Raw genomic sequence first — 8,847 nt, forward strand, 5'->3', positions numbered from 1 at the left:
ATCGGTCTATTCGAATGGAGCTTATCACCTCATTAATCAAAAAGAAGATAGGCTCATGACGCAAATTAACGGGAAGTTCCTTAAGAGATACTTCCCATAAACCATGTAGCCCCCTTCCTTCTCCCCAAAACTACAGTCAAGTCAGACTGGGGGTGGTCGATTTAAAGTGTATTTTAGAAATAAATGTTTAATTTTCCTGTCTTATATGTCATCATGTTAACACTACACCTCTGATGATTGAAATTTTTTGGAATTATTCTAAGTAGTAATAAAGAGAATTTTGATTTTATGCTAAGTTAACACTTGATTGAAATTTTTTGGAATTATTCTAAGTAGTAATAAAGAGAATTTTGATTTTATGCTAAGTTAACACTACACTTACAGCATTTGCATTACTTTTCATTAGTAATAAAGAGAATTTTGATTTTATGCTAAGTTAACACTACACTTACAGCATTTGCATTACTTTTCATCGTCTTGAATTAGAATTCAACAAAAGAGATGATGAAAGGCAAAATGATATCATTTTTATTCAATATTGTTAATTTGAATACAAAGTGACAATGATCAAAATAAAAATGATACAAAATTATTCCTCAGCCAAAAATAGTACAAAATCTAAGCATCAGGATTCATCAACTTAAAGGACTTCAGCCTGGATTTAAAAGCAGAAAGTTTCTTCTCATGAGCTGCTCGGACTTGTTCTTCAATTGCCCTTCTAAGTTCTGCTTAACAGGTGCTGCAGCAATGATTTCTCTTCGAATCCCTTCGTATGCGTGGAGTGTACGGCAAAAATCCGCATAAATGTTGCCGCTTTGAAGCTCAAGCCTTTTTCTAACATCCTCATGTTGAGCCAACTGGGTTTTCTTCTGGTCCAACTCAACTTCTAATCGAGTGATAGCTTCTTCAGTGGCACGAATATCATAAACAACACCATTGATATCATTATATACTTGGGTATGTTGCTTCCTTAAGATCGTGATGCGGGCCTTTTTATAAAACAAGTCATTGCGAAGGATTTCTTGATGATGCATCTTCGAGATCGTAGCCAATGAGAGAGCCGGCTCCACTTCAGATTCTAGATTAGTTCACTGTAGCTCCTTGAAAGCTGCCAACTCTGCCTTCAAGAGGACGACACTCCCCTTACAATGTTCAGCCTATGACACATCACCCTTATCCCTGGTTTTATCTAAACACTTAGTCAGGATAGGTTCACAATCCTCAAAGGAAGCACCCTCAAGACTGACGATATCATTAGTCATTTGTATCCAGTATTCTAATTCCTTAATTAGTTTCTTCAGAGCTCTCGAACGTGGAGGAGGAACAGTTGGATAGATCGGACCCGTATACTCATCCCGAGTAGGTGAAGGAAAAACCTCGGAAGGATGGCCTTCATGTATACCCTGATCCCAGATGAGAGGAGGAGAAGCAGATTCTAAACCCTCAATGGGCAACATATCTTCAGCTCCCGCCTCCTCAGGAATAGAAGGGATCGATTGAAGCATTTCGTCCTCCCTATCAACCAAGCGCGCAATAGGTGCAGATTTCATAGCGGCCCCCATCAATTTGGCCCTCTTGGAGTTTTTGGCAGCGACAGGCTTTCTCTTGTGAATTCTTCTATCATACTCGCCTTCCTCTGCCGTAGTAAGGGCCTTTTTACCTGGTCTCAAAGAACGATGTTCAGGGGCCGGCGCTCCCTCAGGAACTTTCTCGGTTGCCTTTTCTTCAGAAGGATCAGCAATTAACGATCCCTCTTCAGTCTCCATAGGAGCCTCTTCTTCAGAAGGTTCAATGGTGGGCAATTCCTTCGAGGCTTCGATAGCTCTGACTGCTTCTCGTTCACAGGATAGATACTCCTCTATCCCCGGTAAACGAGTCTTGATGGAACCACTTCTCGATTTATACAATTCCCGAATCTCATTTATGCATGAAGTGTAGATATTATATTTCGAGATTCGAGAAGCCTCATTAAACCAATTACGAAAGTCCGCAATGGTGGAACAGCCAGGCGGTGAGTTAGGTAAGGTGAAGTGCGCGTGAGTCCCTCCGGCAGAGAAAAAATACCACACGCGGACCCCTTCGTACAAATTCCCAACTTGAGCCGATGCCGGGTTAGGATTGCCAACATAAAGCTGATCATATCCAGACTGCCTGGCGAATCGAGAAGGCATGTAAGGTTCAATAATGCACTTCTCTTTCAAACGATAGACCAGGTAGCCCAACCTGATCATGAGCAGCCATCTGAAGGTGCCTTCTTCTAGAGAGGACGAGCCCTCAAAAAGCACGTCTGTAAAGCTTATACCCTCTTCATCAGCTCCATCAAAGTTAGGAGCGCAGCAGAAAATTCTGTAATTATCTTCCCGAGACAAGAGCTGTCGAGCCCTAACTAGGTAGGTATTAGCCCATGTGGCCGACTCCAATCTCTGTACAAAGGAAACATAAGCGTCATCATCCTCAGATACCCCCATCATTAACGAAGGGCAATACAGCACGAACCAAGCCACCAAGTAAGTATACAGTACTGGTATACGTGGTTGGGGAGCTTTCCTGGCTTTCCTCCCATTAGCCTTAATTCCCTGGGCACTGAGAATTTCATAGGTCAACATCCTTAAGCCCCTCTGTATGCAGCCTACCATAGCAGTGAGGAGGCTTACAGGTCTCCCATGCGCTAATAGAACAGCTGGGTATACAACATCAGCTAATATCGCCTCTACCGGCTTCGACGGTACTACACACCGCTTTAACCATATCATGAAGAAGCCAGCGAGGAGAGCCATGTTAGAAATAGGAGTTGTGGCCTGGTAGTGAAAACTTTCAAATGTGACACCAGCTTCAAAGTCATCTTCCATGTACTCCGTCTAGTAGGTAGCATAAGAAGCTTTAATTCGAGACTTAGCACTTTTAGGAGAAATGACAGTAAGACAGGATACAGCTTCATCTTTTTGACCTAAGTTCTGAAAAAGGTAGTCCGCCCACGTAGTATGCATAATACCCTCTCCGCGTATCCCAACGACCTGAGCACATATGTGGAAATGGCACATCAGCTCCCAAAAGGTGGCATAGACTTCTGGGTGTACCGCCCTAAGAACGAAGAGCTCCTCGATAGTAGGGATGAATTCTTCATAGGGCATCCGACCGAATGGTAGCCCCGATACCGCTTGCATTTCGTGGAGAGCAAAACCTAATTCTCCTATAGGTGTAAAGAACGTGTAGCTGTCTAGGTTATATCTTTCCAACATAGTAAAGAAATTGTGATAGCTTTGCACAATCCCACGTTGAGTAGCTAACACTGGGATTGCGAGACCCGATTGAGCGAGCGGTTCCTTAAGCTCCTCAAGAACAAAGTCCACCATCCGGGTCCACCAACCTCCCTCTCCAGAATAAACCCATCCTGTCACGTTAATATCACACACCTCTGACAAAATCAACTTACCGGTTAGTCTTTTCCCGTAAAAATGACAAAGTCTATGTATTCAAAATCATAGCATCAAGTCTAAGAGGGTTCATTCTCTTAGCACAACGTTACATGTGGAACGGACTTAGACAATCCACATGCTAGCCTGACTCAAACGGTAGTCGGTAAAGGTCTATCAAATCCGTTGATGGCTGAGGATTTGCCAAAAATCCTATGCATGTTTGCAGGCCCATCAACTGAATGGAGGTGAGCCATGACGTGACGTTTGATAGCTTCTGCTCATGAGTAGCTTGTACCGTCACTACAGTTTCTATTTGAAGCTCATCATCACACAGGTCTTGCTTGGAAAATCCATTCAACCAAGACTCCTTCGAAGTGGGTGCAGAGAACAACTCCGTTATGATAAGGAATTAACAGCTCCAAGATCAGAGTTAAGATCCAAAGTATTCCGAAAATTCATCCCAGTCAACTGCGAACTTTCGAAAACTTTGGAGGGGGTTCTGTAGGCTGTCTAAAAATCACTGTAGATAGCCGATCCCCATCAAATACCGATGATAGAAATTACAATTCGACGGTTTCCAGAAGACTACAATTTAAAGACTTTCATGTAGATCGATGAAGGTTACAATCTGACGATCTTCACAATAATTGATGAAAGCTCTAATCAACAGCCTTCACAATCAACATCGGGAGTTACAATCTGACGACTCTCACATATCAAAGAGCTAAAGCAAAGATTACAAAATGACGATCTTTGTAATGCTCTGACAGAAAGAGTCTACAAATCGACGGTTTCTTTAAACTAAGACGCGGAAGTCCTCCCCACATACCAGCATCAAGACGCACCGCGTTCACAGCCACGGACGCAACTCAGATCCAGCTACCAACGCTGCCAACGCTGCTTCCAACGCTGCCAACGCAGCTTCCAAATTGCTGCTAATGCAGCTTCCAACGCTGCCAACGCAGCTTCCAAATTGCTGCTAATGCAGCTTCCAAATTGCTGCTAATGCAGCTTCCAACGCTGCCAACGTAGCTTCCAACGCTGCCAACGCAGCATCCAAATTATAGTAAACGCAGCTCACGAGCAGCTTCCAACGCTGCCAACGCAGCTTCCAAAATGCTGCGTCTGAGCTTCTAGACACTACGTTTGAACGTAGAATTCATGCCAGAACACGGATTTTGTATTTGACTCGTTCAAACACAAGCTGAACGGTTTCAAAACCGTTTCCCACGATCTGAGGGGATCACAACTCCACTCAGGAGTGATTTAAGGGGCGGTTATATCCCATTAGCCCCACATAAGAGCGAATTAAGGAGGGCGGTTACACCCCTTAATCCCCTATAAATAACTAAGAAATCAGCTTCATTCGGATCTTTCATCCTTCTTTTTTGCAGCAAAGAAGAGATCTTTGGGGGGGGGGGAATTGCTGGAGCTTTGGAGATCAGCAACAGGAGCTTTCTTCATCCTTGGCTTATAGACCGATTTTGGTTAAATCAACTCTTTGATAGAGTTTCAAACTCGTTCAGAGTTCTCCACAACGTCAAATCGTGAGGAGAATATATCGTTCCAGTGAATCAAGACGTTCAGATCGTCAACGGAGAGCAAATTCGACGCGAGCATTCGAAGGAGGCACTCCATCACCACCGTGAAGAACCCAGAATTAAACAAAGGGGAGAATTCAGATCATTCTCCTCTCTTTTGTAATCAGGAAATCCAATTGTAATTGAGATTAAAGGAATACAGATTAATTTTCCTTCATTTCTTTTTACTTCAAATTTTCTACAAACATCTACCAAACAAGAGATTTAGGGCTGAACCTAAACCTTCTGATTTGAACGATTTTCTTCTAATCTCCTCGGATAGAATCATGCTAACAACCTCACTCAGCTTCAACTTCTCCTTCCCTGACGAGTTGCTAATTGTGGTCACACAACCTTCCCAACTATCCGGCAATTGCGATAGAATCAATGGGCCTGCACTTCATCATCAAACGTGATATCCACGGAGATAAGTTGATCAATAATCGTGTTAAACTCGCTGAGGTGCATCGTTGTAAAACCCCGCTAATTTTGAGATAATATGTGATTAATTATGATTAGTGAATTTTTATCATAACAAATATTATTAAATGATGTATGAGTTCGAAAGCAAGTGATTTGAGATCAAACAAGTTCATATATGTGAGAGAAACAAGTCAAAATATGCACGAAGGCTAAAACATGCACATACAAGAAAGTCCCTGGCAGGTCGACCGGCCTCCCATGCCCGGTCAACCGACAGGCGTTTTCCAGGTTTCCTGGTTGCGGTTGAACTTGGATTTTTAAGGCCCAATTGTACACAGATGTTTATATAGCTCTTTTATACAAAAAAATCATATCTTTTTATCAGAACTCTTGAACCTTAGCAGCAACCACCTTCCTCATAAACCCTAGGTGCAACTTTTGTGATTCCAAGAGCTTTGTGAAATAAATTTTGACGTGAAGGCGAGATTGTTGTCTTGTAGCTAAGGGATCTGTTTTGGATTTGCACTTTCAGGCTTTCAACAAAGGTTTTCTGATGAATTTCATCTCTACTAACCCTACATCCCTTTTTAAATTGATTTTTGTGAGACTTGTATTAGTTTTATTGAGCCTAAACCTATTTTCGCGCATAAAAATAGTTTTCTTTATTATAATGGGATAAAGAACTGATCTTTTTGTGTTTAGATGATTATGAACAAAATATCTGAGGTTGATTAAGAACTGAAACTATTTTAAACATGAGTTTTAACTGAGTTTTGATGATTTACACGATGTTTTGATGTTTTTGTACATGTTTAGGGTTTACATATGATATTTAATGTGATGATTTTTGTTTCATGTGTTAGATGAACTTCAGTAGTGTTAAACAAGTTTTAAAATATATTGTACATGTTTTACAGCAAGCTAATTGAGTTAGAATCACGAGCACGACATCAAACACAGCCTGCAGGAATCAGGCTCAGGGCCTCTAGCCGGTCGACCAACGAAGCATGCCCCATCGACCGACCTGCATGTTATCACATGTGCATGTTTTGTGTTACAGTTGTTTGATTTGGGGAATTTCTAGATCAACCTACATTGTTATGCGATGTTTATTATCTGTTTAACACCTGAGATGTTGTGAGCATGAGATGATGATCCGCACATCGAGATGCGTGCATGAACACTTGATTTATGTTTTTATTTGAGATTACATGCATAGTTAAGATGCGTAACACATGTTTATGTTGATAGTGTTGGTATATCACATGAAAATGCATATTTTATCAGTTGTGGATGCTTAGTGATTAGTCGGTATACCACAATGAGACCGCGGATGAACTACACTTAGAGTTGGTAGTTTTCCCGCAATAAGACCGTGGCTGAACAACACTCTAGGATAATCGGGGTTTCCGGGTAGGGCTGATATACTTACACACCGCTGTATGATTATCTGTATACATCATTCCGGAATAGGGTGATTTACCTATCTCCGTAGAACGATTGAGTAAGGATGTTGATGCCACATGACATTATGAGTGCCTTACAAGAGTATTGTTATTTCATGTAGATATATGTATATATATATAAGTTTGCTTTATTGCTCCCATGGTAGATTTCCCGAGAGTGGGGTATGTTTTGGATACTTGGCATACATGGTATGTTCTATGGAGAATATTGTGTTGGGAGATATTCCTTATGATTGTGCGAACTACCTGAGGGTAGTTCGAGATTTTGACACTTGTTCTTTATGGTTGAGGTTAGGAGTTATAGTTTTTCTGGTATGTCTTACTTTCATTCATAGGGTTGGAATTGGTATTTAGCGATTCACAATTTGAGACATGGTATATACATGAGGGTTTCCTTGTTTGGATTATTTCGCTCGACGTACTAATTCTCGTGTTGTGGGTTTTTAAATACCAATTTCCACTTAGTGTATTATGAATAATTTTATACCTATATGTACTAACCGTATTTTTTATATACTCCTTCCCCTTTCCTCTGGGGGCGGTAGAAATGATCTTGCTAGTGCTTTGACGCTTGTTATTTTCCCCCCTTTTCAGGCAGCGAGTTAGGCACACGAAAGAGTCGCAGGTTGATGGAGATGCATAGTAGCTTCTATCTATTTTATTATATTTGTAGTTATTTTCAGAGCTCCATAGTAGTTTTTTACCCTCAGACATTAAAGTTGTGTTTTATTTTTGTAAAGGCTGAGTACCTTAGTAGGATTTTACTTGACTCTATGTATTGAGACATATTACATTGATTCAGTTTTAGAGATATTTCATATTATTTTCAGTTGGGTCTTGATGATGGTTATTTGTACATTTGTTCTGTGATCATCTTGTTCATTGTACTTCTTTATTATTCCTATGCATATTTTGTACCTACACCTGTTATTTATTTCCACTAGAGAGATAATAATTGTGATAGTAAAACGTGTTATTGCACGTTGTTGGCGTATGACAGGTTTGATATTCCTGGTTTCACCTTAGACTATAACCTTGTGTGAACTAAGGGGCGTCACAAACGTGAAGGAGCATCCTTCTGTCATCTTGAAGTTGAAGACCGTCTTGACGAGATGCATCTTGTTTGCGGCTGATGGTTACTCGTACATCTTCACGAGCGCTTCCATAAGCCCCAACGTCGTCTTCTCTTTCAATATATTATGGGTGACTGATTTGGAGAGTGACAATCAGATTTGCCCTAGAGCCTTTCATTCCAATATTTTCCAGTCCTCATCTAATTCCTCCTTCTTCTTCCCCTTAGCCGTAACCATTAACGGACGATAAAGGTCTTTCTGGTACAGATAGTCCTCCATCTACGACTTCCAGTAAGCGAAGTCTGACCCGTCAAACTTCTCAATCTTTAATTTGCTTTCCTCTGCCATAGCTCTCGCACAAATATCCTAATCGAAGCTCTCATACCAGTTGTTAGGGTTGAACACACAATCCGTGCCCTTCCGAATCTTATGTCGAAATTAGGCAAGCAGGAAATCACAGCAAATAGAAAAAACTTACTGGAAATAAAGAACAAAAGAGGAGAACGCCAGATTTAATGAGGTTCGACAAACGTGCCTACGTCCTCGGGAGCCACACCAAAAACTTTGATTAATTGAAGAAGATTACAATGGTCACAATAGACCTCTATCTTTAAGATCTCTGATCTCAAAGTGCCGTCCAAAACCCTCTTTTTCATGTTCTACATACCCTAAAACATATCAGTGTATATATAATATCCCAGCCCAAAACAGACTCTCAAATCAATTAGGAAACTCGAAGTCACGACGTCGGTCGACCGGCTCAATGGCGTCGGTCGACCGGCTCAATGGCGTCGGTCGACCGGTCAGATTGTTCATTTCCTACAGGGTTCTTGTGCACCTTTTCGATCGACCGGTGACCTAGCATCGGTCGATCGATTGACCATTCTCG

This window comes from Asparagus officinalis, unplaced genomic scaffold (assembly GCF_001876935.1).
Source record: "Asparagus officinalis unplaced genomic scaffold, Aspof.V1 AsparagusV1_Un461, whole genome shotgun sequence".
Taxonomy (NCBI): domain Eukaryota; kingdom Viridiplantae; phylum Streptophyta; class Magnoliopsida; order Asparagales; family Asparagaceae; genus Asparagus; species Asparagus officinalis.